This window comes from Halictus rubicundus, chromosome 14 (genome assembly GCF_050948215.1).
Source record: "Halictus rubicundus isolate RS-2024b chromosome 14, iyHalRubi1_principal, whole genome shotgun sequence".
Taxonomy (NCBI): domain Eukaryota; kingdom Metazoa; phylum Arthropoda; class Insecta; order Hymenoptera; family Halictidae; genus Halictus; species Halictus rubicundus.
The window spans coordinates 11,575,828-11,590,288 of NC_135162.1; the positions used below are offsets into that span (position 1 = coordinate 11,575,828).

At 47.8% G+C, this 14,461-nt stretch overlaps 1 protein-coding gene across 1 annotated transcript in view; it reads left to right on the forward strand.

The window, feature by feature from the left end:
* Positions 1 to 14,461, forward strand: part of LOC143360774 (zwei Ig domain protein zig-8) — a 446,034-nt gene that overhangs the window by 240,095 nt on the left and 191,478 nt on the right. The gene's annotated exons all lie outside the window — the stretch shown is intronic.

Genomic DNA, 14,461 nt, shown 5'->3' on the forward strand with positions numbered 1-14,461 from the left:
CATCCCAGGTGTCTCATATTTCAAGGGAATAATTTCCGGAAATGTTTCCTGTGAAGCGGGTTACAAAGCTTTGAACAGATGAAAGTATGGACACAAAAATATCGGGTCGTGACATAAATTCTGTTGTCGTCAATATTGATTTATTTAAAAACGAAAAGAACTGCATACAATTAATTATTTGATATTATTCCATTGGTTCCACCCTAGATAATTTAATTCTGAAGTCGTACATTTCTTATGGAACAGGATAACAGCCTATTGTCATAGTGTGGGGGATTAAGAGAAACAAAGGAGGGGGTAGCTGAGGCAGGAAAAAAAAACAGAGAAGGATAAAAGGGGAGCTGAAAAACGAGGAAGCATGCAAAATATAAAAGACAAAGGGAGACAGAATGAGTCGGCGAATAGCACAGAGCCGTGAAGAACATTGAAAGAGGTAGAACATAAAGGGTGCAGTAAAAAAAGCTAAAGTATCAGAAGGGGGAAGCAGAAAAAAGGGGTGGGGGTAGCAACTCTGCTGGAAAAGGAGAGAACGAAACGCGAGAAAGTCTTTAAGAATGTGAGGTGGAATGGGAAACAAGAGCGAGGTTACGGCTAGTAGATCCAGGGTGGAGGGAAAAAAAAACGAAAAAGTGCCCGAGCGAAAAAAAAGAACAGAAAGCGAAAACGAGTCCGGTGTTCTGATCGGATATCGATTCTCGCTTTCGAATTTTCCTTCGCCGGAAACTTTTTCTTGGTTTGCGAGTGATTCCCGCGCGAGATGGGAACCGAGGGTGTTTGCACAAATCGGTGATCGCACTTGGCGAAACCGTTCCGCCGCTGTGAACGCCGCTACGATTGGCTCGGTTTTCTACGCGGGACCGTCGCAGAAACGGTCGGACACACACATTTGAATCAAAACTTCCGTTTCCGTATCCGTTTCTCGTGAACGGTTGCTGGTCGCAATTCATCCGGAACCCGGTGTAACCGTCGAGCGAAATGTAACGCGAAGATCGGTAGTCGAAGTTTGACGAACGGCTTCTGTCCTCGATAAGGGCGCCGTTCCGCGAGCTTCTTTGCCGTGGACTTTCACGGGTCACGTATTTCCGGAGAGCTTCGCCCTTTTGCCGTACGAGGGCAGATCAAATGGAAATTTTAAATAACAGTGAACACGCTCCCTCTCCAAGTACGGACGGCAGAGGTTCGAATAAATGTTGGGTTTCAGCAGACTTTCGAACTGCCCCCCAAAGATTTTGGGACCTGTGGCACGTCATTCTATTCGTTTCGATACGCTGAACACGGCCATGAATTACGTTCGTGGCGGAAATTACGAGTTACCGAGATATTTGCAGAAAACTGTCTCACTGGCACACTGAATTCTTCCTATAAGTGTGCATCTGCGACTCAGTCACATAGCTGGCTGTTGACGAGACGAAATTGACAAAGTCGATAAGTTTAAGTAGGTTTTTCCGTCTGTGACCTTGACTGACCTTGGGTAATTTTAGTCCCTGAATTCCTGAAAGAAAGCCGATTCGATGGCATGGGAACAATAATCTTGTTCTTCAAATATATATTGGGGGAAAAGTATTTTTTAACGTCTTGAGCGCGTTCAGTGTTGCTCATCACTGTATCTCCCAGCAGTCCCCGGTCCCGATATCAGCTGGAAGTCGACGGGCAGAGCGTTATCTGCGGAAGCGCATCGTTGCATGCAGCAGCCGCGGCGACGCGTTCCAATAAACGATTGCATTTTTAACGTGGCCCGATAAGACCCGCGCCGGGGTCTTTCCGTTTATCACTTTAACTGACCGTAAAAGGCCCGGCTATTATTGGCGGCCGATATTCGCGGCGGCTGTCGATAGGCGGGCAACAGTTCGCACGATCGCGAGCCATATCCACCTAATCATACCGTTCCAGCGCGGCGGCGTGTTGATCACCACACGTGTAATTGCGTCCGTGAGACCCCCCTCCCAACCACCACCCCACCAACCCGTGTCCCCCAGCTCGATTCCGCGTCGATGCGATGCGAATTTGCATTTCTATCAACGCCGCGATATATACCACGGGATATCCCCTCCCCACACCCCCCTCCCTTCGACCCTTCATGTGCCAGGACGTCCTTCGGCAATCTCGCGAAACCGACATCCCCGGGCTTCGCATATCCCCGATCAATCCGTGAATCCTCCTTTTTCCTCGATCACCCTTTCTTTTCACCCGGAGACACGGGCTCGATACATCCTCATACAGTCACACACAAGCACACACAAATGCTCGCACACGATCTTATGCTCGCGCGTGTCGTGTGATCGTAAATCGCGGGACTATCCTCTCATGGATATCCGGATTTCGATGGCGCGAATCGGTGACGTTTTCTATTAATCAGCCCCCTGATCCTAAGAGATTGCTCGGCGTTAAACGAACGGCCGGAACGATCGTTGCCAAATAAGGGCGCGTCGATCCTTTATGTTTCAACTCCCGAAACAAGCGGCCGTCGATCTCGATAGAAAGAACGGTGCTTTTTCGAACAGTTGAAGTGAAGAGATCTGCAATATCGACTACCAGAAATTTTTGATGATGAAAGGATAGTGAGCACCTGCTCTAGGCACCTTTCGTACCCAAACCCTCAGGTTCAATTTTCAGGTTTATCCTGTCTAAAAAAAAAAAGCGGAGCGACGACTCTCTGCGAGTCGCGCGCCGCTCGAAAACACCGGAGCCGTGATCCGACCGCATACGTGTAAGCCGCGACCTCAAAAGAGGCCGGGAACTTGTAGACTCGCGGTCACACGCCGTCGGCTATCGATCCTTCGACGCCACTTTGCGGCCGGTATGTCTCGTGACGAGAGAACGAACGATCGCGGTCGCTCACCGATCGGCCAATCGATCCTATCGACTAACCGGATATTTGCGGGATCATGGCGCCCGGTAAATATCGCCGTCGTCGAAATACAACCTGACGAAGACGGTCATATGCGGTCGCGTTCCCCTCTATGGCTACCGGACCGTTCCAGAATTGGAATTGCGCGGCTGGTTGCGCTTATCTCTGAAACAGACGTATCCCCTAACTTTGCTCCAGAATTAGGGGGGAGGGGGATGTTCTGCACCCTCTATGTCATATTTTTTTCAGTACCGGTAAGATTCTGAGAAAATTAATTACTGAACCTGAACGAATCTGTCATAAAATGGTATCCTCCGTCTTTAATTTCCGCCCTGAAAAATTAATAAACTGTCTAGGGAAGAAGTTGAAAAATCTGTGTAATGTCTTTAAAATGTTCAGGTTCCAGTAATCTGGGTTTTTTTTTAATAGTCGTACGGGAAGAATTTAAATTTGAGAGTTGATTTCAGTTCGAATAAAAAGAGAAGAAATAATCGAATCGAGTAACTTTCTTCTTCTCGAAGTGGGTTCAAAAAGATGGTTTCCCGCGGTAGTTCGCTACGCCCTACATCCGCGTCTCTAAAGTTCCATTGAAATAAAGATTTTTTGGTTGGCACACTTCGTCGTCTACCATCGGGTAGAGGGTCATGAGGGTTGCTCTTGGAAGTAGAACACTCTAGTAGACACAGCCCTCGGAATTACTATCGTACGACAGCGTACTCTTCAATAAAGTCTATTTTCGAGAGTGAAAGACGCACGAGTCTAAAGTGGACATCGTTCCCTCGAGAGTTACTCTCATGCGGGCAAGCAGCCATAAGACGGTATAGCTGCCGCCCAGGAAACATCATCGCCTGCTAGAGGTTAAAATCATCAGTAGAGTTTGGATCTTCGTGGAACTGAAAATGTTTTTCCGTGGAGTTCAGGTTTCTTTAACCCTGCATCTAATTTTGTAGCCCTTAGGCAACCCCAATTTTTATGTACAGAATGTCCCAAAAATGTACTGCATTGAAAGGGGAGGTTACTGGGGTCATTTGAAGTAACTTTTTCCTTTGCGAAAATCTTCTCCGCGGCTCGGTTCAGAAGTTATAGTCGAAAAACGCGGACGAACCAGAGCGCGGCTACAGCGGACGGGCTCTGCCTCGGGGGCGGGACTCGCACAGCGCGACGTTGGCATTGGCGGAGCCGGACTCCGCCCACTGTTAACCGCGCTCTGATTGGTCCGCGTTTTTCGCTAATAACTCCGTAACGAAGCGGCAGAGAACATTTTCGCACAGGAAAAAGTTTCTTCGAATGACCTGAGGAATTATTTAAATAATTATTTGCTCCGTTGAAAGGAAGTACATTTTTGGGACACCCTGTATTTCTGCTCTAGCTTAGTGCCAATCACAACTAAATAATATTTTACGAAATCTAATATCTATTAAAATCAATTTTAGTGTTTCAGAAACTGGAAACGAAAGATCTCCTACGTTTGATTGTCTTAATAATTAAAAATAATCCCGGGAAATCAATTAAAAGTAAATAATTGACACTGTAGTGAAAAGTAGAGCGTCAAGCGAATTAATTTGAAAATCCCAAACATTTTAAGCAGTATCGCGAAAAAACCAATAAATATTCAAAAATACTGCTGGAGTAAAAAGTATGCACCAATTATCGGGTGTCGTGGAGCGGTCATTTTCGACATACAAAATATCGTCAATTAACGCCATTAAATTGGGAGGACGTACTTGTAATTTATTACACTTCAAACGACAACATACCGGAATAATTGCAAAGCACCCTGTCAATATTTAATATTACATTTTATTCGCGCACATTTGCATATTTATTGTCCATAAATGTCGCACCCATCCTGCATATTCATCGCGCATAAACATTCGGAGTCTAGTTATCGTAAATCGAATTCTACTGCTTTCGTCAAATTTATTCATAAAAATGAGATTTTGTATAAATACACGTACACTCTGTCATGTTTAATATTAGTATGCTTTAAATTTAACGTTCCGTCGGCTTTCTGTGTCCTATTTACCAAACAATCTTTGTTTATTACTTGTAAAAGTAAACCGATGTTCACTACGAGCGCATCCTAACGAACATAAGCCCGGCGAAATGAGAAGTTTAATGATGTTTAAGAAAGTCCTAGTTTCTTAGTTTTGAGGTTGCATGCTAAAGCCGAAACTAAGTTTCACTGTAGTTCTTGTTTTCGTGAACGGGACAGGCAGAAATTCATCCTCGCGGTCCACATAAGTTTCTCTGTTCATCTCCTCTGTCTTAGAAAGAAGTCACACAATTATTATTATTATACCACGCACTTTATTCGCCTCGACAACCTAAAATTCCTCAAAATAAGGTAAGGTGTAATTTTCCATTAACTTAATTTTTTCCTGAAACGATTGATCATTTCCGTGGAACTGAAACATTCAGGCTGACGTGGTATGTATAATAATAAATAAAAAAAATAAAAATTTGCAATGGATATAAAGTAAGTTATTACTCAAGGTTACTGCAAGGTCAAACAAATGCAGTCCTATTTTTCTTCCTATTTTTTCCGTTTGCGTATAATATTGCAGTAATTTTGGAAAACGGGCTACAGTGATTTCTCTGTATATGTCGCCTAGGCCTGTACGATAAACGTCGCGGGATTATCCCCACTATCGTATGCGCTGTCAGAACAATGGGATTAAGATGTTAGGGGGGCCAGCTAGGGGATTTGCCAATTTGCGAGTTCGAAAACCCCGGGACACCAATATTGTCCCGTATATTGAAGTTTCTCGAGTTGGAGCTCCTCGATTCGGGAGATTTCGGAGGACCGCGTGTGTCTCGGAGCGAGTTAGGCGAGGCGCGTTGCGCTCCGCTCGTTGCCGAGGTCACCCGGCAGCAATGCTCTCCTCGAGACTTTCTGTTCCGCCACGATAAACGGATATTGAGCGTCGGGACATAACGACGAATTTCGAAACGGTAGGATATTCACCCACACGACGATTCCGCTGCGCCTACGCGTGCCCGTGCAAAACGTCGTCGTCTGCGACGCGTGCTCCACTAGTTTTCCAAGTGTATAGAATTTGCAATATCCACGGCGTGGTAGCGTCTTTTGCGCATCGTGGCGTCAGGTATCCGTGAAATTAAGTAAAGTTGCAATATCTTTCGTCGCGGGATGCTGCTCTCGGAGCAGAAACGTTCCACGTTTCCTGCATCTCGGAGATTGAATTTAGCGCAATATCAGATAGTTTCCCGTAATGGGGCCCCATCAACCGGTCCCACACACTGTGTTTATTCCAGTTGCTATGAAGACAACAAGCTAGGCAACGCGCACTCCCGCCCAGTTTGCGGAGCCCGATATTTGACAAATAAACGGACGCCGTAGTAGCTGGCTATAGTAAGTGTACGCTCTTTTGATACGAAGACTCCGTGTGACACGACAAGGTCGAAACGCGTCACGTGACCGGCCCGTGGCGGAAGCGTCGAGATGCTCGAGGAGTGGGGGAATGGCGTCCTAGAACGGGTAAGGTAGATTGGGCGCCCAAGATCTGGCAACACTGGCCCGTTGTCCCTCCCACTCTCATTTCCCTTTCCACCGCGCCAGGTGTCCTCGCGGCCCGGCCACGTGACGCGTTCGGTCTCTGTCGTCATGACTCCAATACCGACGGAGAGGGTACCTTTTCCGCCTCCTCATCTGGCAACACTGCAATGGCCCGAGCCTTTCCGGCCCGACCCGAAATGTCGGGTGCCCGCACACCTCTGAAACTCACGCGTGAGACCAGCGCAGTTGAGTTCTTCTCAGCTCGTCGAAACTGGATACAAATGTGGCATAGAGGGCACACGTGTCGCGATAAAAGGTCACCTTCAGCGGATCCCCTAATGTCTACACTCCCCAACGGTCCAAATCTGCCTCATGTGTCCGGCAACGTGGCGATCTCGCTATGGAGGCCGAGCGAGCACAATGGGAGTGGAGAATTCGCCGCGAGAAATATTTGCGCAGGTTTCGACCGGGTACGGTTGCGGAGGGCGACGTGTTCGGGTAAAAATACGTCTGGCTCGGCGCCAACTCGAGCAATTTGCGCGCGGATATTGTATGCGGTCCGGGGCTGATTAAGTAGTTAATTGAACGTTACCGATTCACTGGACCGAATCAACGACGCTTCAGCGGGCTCGGGCGCGCTAACCGCTCGCTGGACTCCTCAAGTTCATTTCCGGCCTCCGGGATCACGAGCATCTTGACCTGCGACGGGAACGGTTGCTGCGGCCGTGCCGCGATACGTTCGCGGGATTTCGGAATAAATTGACCAACGTCGCCGTCGGCGGTTGTTTATTTTCGAAATTAAATTGAATTGGCCCATAACTTACCGGTCTATTAGCCCTGGGGACCGGGCTAGTTTGCTCGTAAATCTCTGGAGTATCGGCCCTGGGTGGCGGCACACACACGCACACACAAACACACACGATGAACGAGAGGAACGGTAGATGAGGCAGAGGAAGATTCGCGGGGGCGGAAGGTGAACGAGAGGTTTTGGTGGGGATGGGGGTTACCGACGGGGGTGTGGGGATTCGATTCGCCCCCGACAATGCGTCCGGAAGCTCCCAGGAAATACATGGGCGTGGTGCCGAGATAAATGTACTCTTGCATTTGCATAGCTACCTCTCGTCCTCGGCCTCCATATCCTCCCGGTGTTCGCTCCTTTTCAGATTCTATATCCGCGCGCCCACCAACCCTTCCTCGGCTACCCTGATTTCCTCCTCCCCCTCGTTGCGGTCGCGAATCCGCGACATGGACTGCCAAAATATCTGGATGCGTTTTGTGTATTGATGGCTACTCACTATGCTGGACTAGACTACTGCCTAGACCGGTCCCGTTCAGCTATTGCCCGTGGGGGCAGAGAGTTTGGTTCTCCGGGCATAAGCGACTTGGCGGGCAACGAACCACGCCTCCTCTCGATGGTTCAGCCCATGACAATACTTTTCCCAGTGGCGTCACGTTGCCCGCGGGCCTCGGCGGGCGCCCTTGCCCGCCACGAGGCTAACGGTACTGGGCTAGACACTTGGGAGCGTAACTGAGCCCTGGGACTTTAATGCTTGTTGCAATGTGGAACCATAACGCCTGCGCGTGAATCTCTGACAATCTTATGCATTGGTTGCATAAAAGAAAGCTACCAAACCTCCCCTCTTTTCCCCTTCCACTATCTGGTTCCACTACCATGAGCACACTCCAACGTGTGGTGCAGTGTTGCCAAGTGGTACCCATTTGGGTATCTGTTTCCCCTCCTCCTTTTCCCCCTCCACTATCCCATTCCACCACCATGAGCACGCTCCAAGGTCCCCCACTAAGACCGCAGGCTGGTCACGTGACGAGCCGCGTGGCGCCGCCTGGTGGCCCACTCAAAATCTTACGTAATTACTCTGGTCATCAGAGTGGGGGTACATTGTATTCCCCTCGATTTCCTCGCCCTTGCGACACTGATTGGTCAGGGCAAACGTGTCAGAGTCAGTTAAGGTCACAACACGGACTAGAGCTCCTTCAACAGGGTGCAAAAGTTATAAAAAAAAAATTATAAAAATTATAATCCACCTTGTAAAACGATATAAAACAATTTATGGTAGCTAAAAGGCACGAATGGGAACAGCTGATGGACAGAACGCGTGAATATTTCAGAACGGCTCCCCTCGTTGCTTTTTCATTGTTAATGCTCGACGGCTAGAATCACGGCGGATCCAAGCAGAACGTCACTCGCGAAAATGGCGGCATCGTTTGTCAATCACGCCGCGGAAAAATGAATTCTCCGCCGGCCAGGTGAGAGACAACAACAACATCGGCGACCCGGAAGCCCATCTCCAAATGCACACCGGGGTTGAACCGTATCCCGGAAATCCCGCGGGACCATGCTCCCCGCAATTCACTGGCAAATGTTATTATTTATCGAGGTGTTGTTCCCGATCGATTCCGCCGTGTTTTTAGTTTCGAGTAGTTGATCGGGGTTTATTAGCGATTCATAGAAACCGCCGGGACTCGACTTCGGACTCTTCTGCAACAGGTTAATGACGTGTCGCAGCGTTGTCTACAGGAAAATTCTACGTATCGGTACGGAAAATTCCCGGGTACAGTTTGTTGGAACGGTTAGGTTCGCGACGACGAAAAATTCGAGCCCCTTTAACGCAGAAACGAGAACGTCGGATGTATCTCCCATCAACGGCAGCTCTCAACGGCTGAGTGATATACACACTGTCACGGCGCATGCATCAAGCTCAACAGCGCTGACAGTGTTGCATCTCGATTGAAATACAAGCAGACCACCGGCCCTCTCCCTCTCTTAATCCTAAAAATTTGTTGAATTAATACGAATGAAATCGCTTCTCAATTTATTGAGAAATCTGAAGGATTCTTGGAAAAATTGCTGGTAATCAAAGTGTCAACTGGATGGCGCGTCTGCACAGTTGTCACAGTGAGTGAAATCTTTTTTAATCCCCGTGGAAAAATATGTCTTCGTCCCTGTCCCCCATTTTGTCCGCCAAAAAGAGTTATTGTTACAATCTATAAGCGATACAGTATACAAAATGTTGTTTATAAATCTACGGATTAAAGATTTGTCCCCGAGCTTGTACACTGGATATGGCTGACTAGATTTTTAGTGGAAGAGATCAAATAAAGTCTGGCGATCTAGTATCCTTTGCAAGGGATAAGTTCTTCAAAATATAGTTTTCTTGGTTAAGTTAATTATTTTCCAGAGACACAACTTGTTAAAATATTTTAAATTTTTATTACAGGCTCAGATAAAAAAGTTAAAAAATTTTCCTACGTGTTATCTAGTAATCCTAATGTCTCCAAAAACCCGAACTCGTTAGACCCTATTCTGTAACAAATTATTAATTTTGCCCTGTAATTGAATTAAGGGCGATCAAGTTTCGTTTTCGAAGTCCAAGTCACAAAGTGCTGTAAATAAACAGTGGGCGTGAGTAAACCCGGTAGAAATAAGGTCGATGACCTCGGGGTACAGCCTCAGACGGAGAGAAATGCACGTCGCCGGTGAGCCGTGGTGGAATGCTCGCGGGACACTCCTTTTCAGGATACGCGTCGGACGGATTTATTTTCGCCGATCGAGCTACGCCTTTCATTATCAGAATGAATTCAGTGGGCACCGGCTTTACTGACCCGGTTCCCGAACCGCACACCACTGTCATCCCGCGGAGAGTGCGCGTGCCGACGAATATTTTATCCAGCGAGAATCAAAGACACGGCTAGCGACGATAACACGAGAACGGAATCATAAATCCACGATGCACGCGTTCACGGTACAATCCGCGATAAAAGCAGACAATTTTGTGGACTTTCGTGAGTACGGTAACGCCTCGGTATATGTCCCTTTAGTCCAGAGATGGGCACGTGTGCCTGCCGCTCGGGGCCTCCACTCGACTTGAGCCGTCACTGATTAAAGCAGTGGAAGGCACAGTAGGGTCCCTGAGCTGCCTGCTTCCCCCACCAACGTCTCTCTCGCCCAGCGCGCACCTTCGCTGCGCAGCGGTGCCTCCGTCTCTCCCCTCCTACGTCCCACCGTTATGCTGTTTATCCACACACGAGACACGGCTGCGCAGCGAAGATGCTCGCCTCGGTCTCTCCCCTCCTACGTCCCACCGTAGCCGACCCGTGCGAGGCTTATGCCGTCTATCCACATACGCGAGGCACCGTTGCGCGGCGAAGATGCGCGCTGGACGAAGGAGACCTTGGTGGGGGAAGCAGGCAGCTCAGGGACCCCTACAGTTCCCACCACTGCTTTAGTCAGAGACGGCTCAAGTCGAGTGGAGGCCCCAGGCGGTAAAAATTTTGAGACCCTCAAACACAAGTTAGAAATAACCCAAAAATCAACTCATAAACTTATTAACAAGAAAGAAAGGGGGTCCCCAGGCCTGCCTTGGTCACTCGAATATTAAAAAAAAAATTGTTGGAACTCGCGCAAAGCTGAACGTTTCGCGCAGGCTGATTTTTAGGGCGAAAAGTATAATTTCTCGTGAGAAGAGGCGCACCCCGAGCCGGGGAAGTTCCGCATCCATCTGTCGCAAGTTCGCCGTCGGTAAGTTCGTGTAATGCCGGTGCACGCGGTACGTATCAACCGCAGTCGAACTTTTCGAATGTTTGAGATAGGTTTAACGATCGCCGATGTGAAACGGTGCTCCGGAAAGGAAGCTACAAGAAGGGGGGGGGGGGCTCCGGGTATAGGACAGCAAGAAGTAGTTCGACGCGAAGCTGAAATCGGCTAAATCGAGCACGAAATCCGAGACGTGCGGGGACACTTTAATCGGACTTCGCAGTTACCGGTTTTCTCCGGGAAGCGTGGCGAGGCGAGCGAGCGAGCGAGCGGAGGCTCCTTCGCGGACTTTTCTAATAGCTTCGGACGTAGGTAGAGAACCTTTTTGTCGTTCGAATAAAACGGTTACCGTAAACAGTTACCGGTTCTCTCTCCCCTCCCCTCCCACCGCCCCTCTCCCTCGGGAAGCGTCTAACTTCCGGCGAAATTAAGTAACAAGATCTCGAGCTCGCCCGTGATCGGCCAGCTACCAAATAAGATTCATTGTAATTTTATACGTGGATCCGGGTTATTTATCAACGATGGAGAAAAGAGGGATAGACTCGGAGAATTGAATTTTATCGTATATTACCGCGGCCCACCCCGCGGGGATAGATTACGCCGACTAATCAATTAGGTTCCGCCCGGTTGCTATCTCTTCGCTCTTACTGCGCCAGAGTTCCAAGGAATTCTGGGAAATTGATTTCTCACTGTCAAGTATTCGTCGATCCCAATCGAGAAATTTTGACACGTTAAACACAGCTTTTAATTCCCATATAATTTATGTAAATTTTGTAAATTTCGCAATATCCCAATGCTAGACATATTTGACTTATATATATTCTATATGACTAATATAAGTATGACCTTAATGAATACTTTTTGGACTTATCTTTCTGAGTTCGTTTGTTTACTAATCCCGTACTGGCAGAGACAGAGAGAAAGAGAGAGGGAGAGAGAGAGAGAGGGGGGGTAACTTTCTCTCCTCGATTTCTGCTCCCTCCCCTAATCTGGCGATACTGTTCCAATACCCCAGCGGCTGAGGCAGAGCCATAGTCCTGTGCCCCCACTCTAACTTCCCCCTCTACCGCGCTTTCCCCCACGCTTCTGCCACGGCCCGGTCACGTGACGCGTTCCCCCTCTCATCTGGCGCTAGATGGCCTAACCGGCGAGACCTCTAGCGGGCCTAGGACGAAACGCTGCCTCCCCTCTTCCCCCTCTCTCGTGGAACTTCAGCCACCGCTGGAAGAGTATAATGGAGCAACATCATCGACTGGATCAAGTACGCTATTCCGTGTGATTTATAACAAGAGCCGAATTGAACGCAGTAATGTTCGATCGCGGGTTTGACGAGTTGGTTTGCTCGGTTCCGTACGGCGACGTACCAATTACGAAAACGATATGTAATTTCGCAATTGACGGGCACACAGCTCCCAAATGTCCCGTCCCTGTCACTTTTCCGTTTAATTGCATTACACCCGGACATAGAAATAGTAAACAGAATTCGGTTAGGGGTGATCGTACCGTAGTTCCAGATGGAATAAATCAGCAGTAATTTCACCGTCGGCTTGAATCGTTAATGCATTTCGCTGTGATGAACCTTGTCGATTCCTTGTTAATAATTTATTACCGAATCAATATTTTATTCCAGCCTGTATAGCTGCTTCGCTTCCGTTGGAAAACTATATTTTCGTCGTGCTTGGAGCGCGGCTGAATAAACATTTTATTGTTACTTCGAGTCGACGTCCACGAGACCCGGGCACGTATTAGTTTACACGATTTTGTGGTTTGTACGAATGACGTGTGTCGATCAGTTCGATCAAGAATTATTTACACGATGTCAGTGTCGCTACCGCGAACCCTTCGGACATTTTATAGACAGATTTCCGATAGCTTGGCATGACTCGCTACCAGCATCGAAGGCTTCGTGTCTCTTATATTTATTTGTATAGATTTTTAATGTTTCCGGGCAAATTTTATACATCTGAAATAAATAAAAATCGTACTCAATTCTGTGGAATTTTATATCCTACAATTCTCTGAAAATTTCATTCTTATTTTGCATAAATTTTATTTTCATTTCACAGTCTAGTAATCGCATTAAAAAAATCCGAACCGGTTATCTGACCGACAGTGATACTCCCAGCGTTAAATGAGCCATTTTTCCATTAACGAGAATTATTTTCTCGCACTGATAAAAAACAAGAAATCGAAAGAATTACCAGACGAGAGCAATATTATTTCACGGACACGTGATGCGATTAATGCGGAAGATGATCAGCTTAGGAATTGCTAATAGACCGTTAAATTCATCGTTAAGTAATGCATTGCGTGCTGGTCGCATGCCCGCTAATGGTTTCATACGACCAAACATCATTTTATTGTAGAGATAACGAGAATCGTTTGCTAGTCCCTCTGATATCGCGCCGAATAATTTCGCTACGTAATTACGTGCTATCGGCTCATAGACTAAATAATTAATTAATATTTTACACTCCGCGCGCGTGTACACCGGTGTCACATAAATGCTGATACAGGCCGTGACAGTGTTTTCATTCGATTATTTGCATTTCGTATGACGGCATAACGAGCTGGACAACATAGAAATACGTTGTGCAAATAATTATTGCAATCCTTTTCCTGTGAATTTTTAAATGGCTCCAATAATTGGACTGCGGACCTTTATTATACTGTCTGTGCATTTCTCAAATACAGGAGGGGATACGTGGTAACTGTATTCCCCTCGATTCGTGCTCCCTCCCCCCCATCTGGTGACACTGCTCTACCTTCCCCTTCTATTCCCCCACGTTTACGTCACAAAGTCACGTGACTCACCCGGTACCGGCAGAGAGAGGGTAACTGTACTCCCTTCCATTCTTGCTCCCTCCCCTCTCTACCTTCCCCTTCTATTCCCCCACGCTTCCGCCACAAGGTCACGTGACTCACCCGGTACCGGCAGAGAGAGGGTAACTGTACTGCCCTCAATTCGTGCTCCCTCCCCTCTCTGCCTTCCTCTTCTATTCCCCCACGTTTCCCTCACAAGGTCACTAACCCGGAACCGGCAGGGGGGGGGGTAACTGTAATCCCCTCAATTCGTGCTCCCTCCCCTCTCTACCTTCCCCTTCTACGCCGCTATTCCCCCACGCTTCCGCCACAAGGTCACGTGACTAACCCGGTACCGGCAGAGAGGGGGTAGCTGTATTCCCCTCGGTATTCGAGTCTATTATCGAAAATCAACTTGTAAAAGAGCTAAAAATTGGTAAATAAAGCAAAATATACAGCTCGAAGCGGTAATTATTTTTGCAACAACCTAACAGATTGGCGGTAGACGGAAGCGTTACGGAGAATCCGGTCCGACGTTTGGTAATTTGCAAGATAATTTGAGAGGGGGCCGCGATTTTCGACCTGCGGCATTTGCATTAAATACACAAGCGTGGAGATCTTCGCACAGTTAAATATTCCGTGAAAACAGTGCCGGGTCGTTTCACGGTTAACCATAACATCGAGCGGAGCCGCCGCGTTCTCGCATTAACCACAATTCCGCTCTGATCTGCGTTCCATTTTC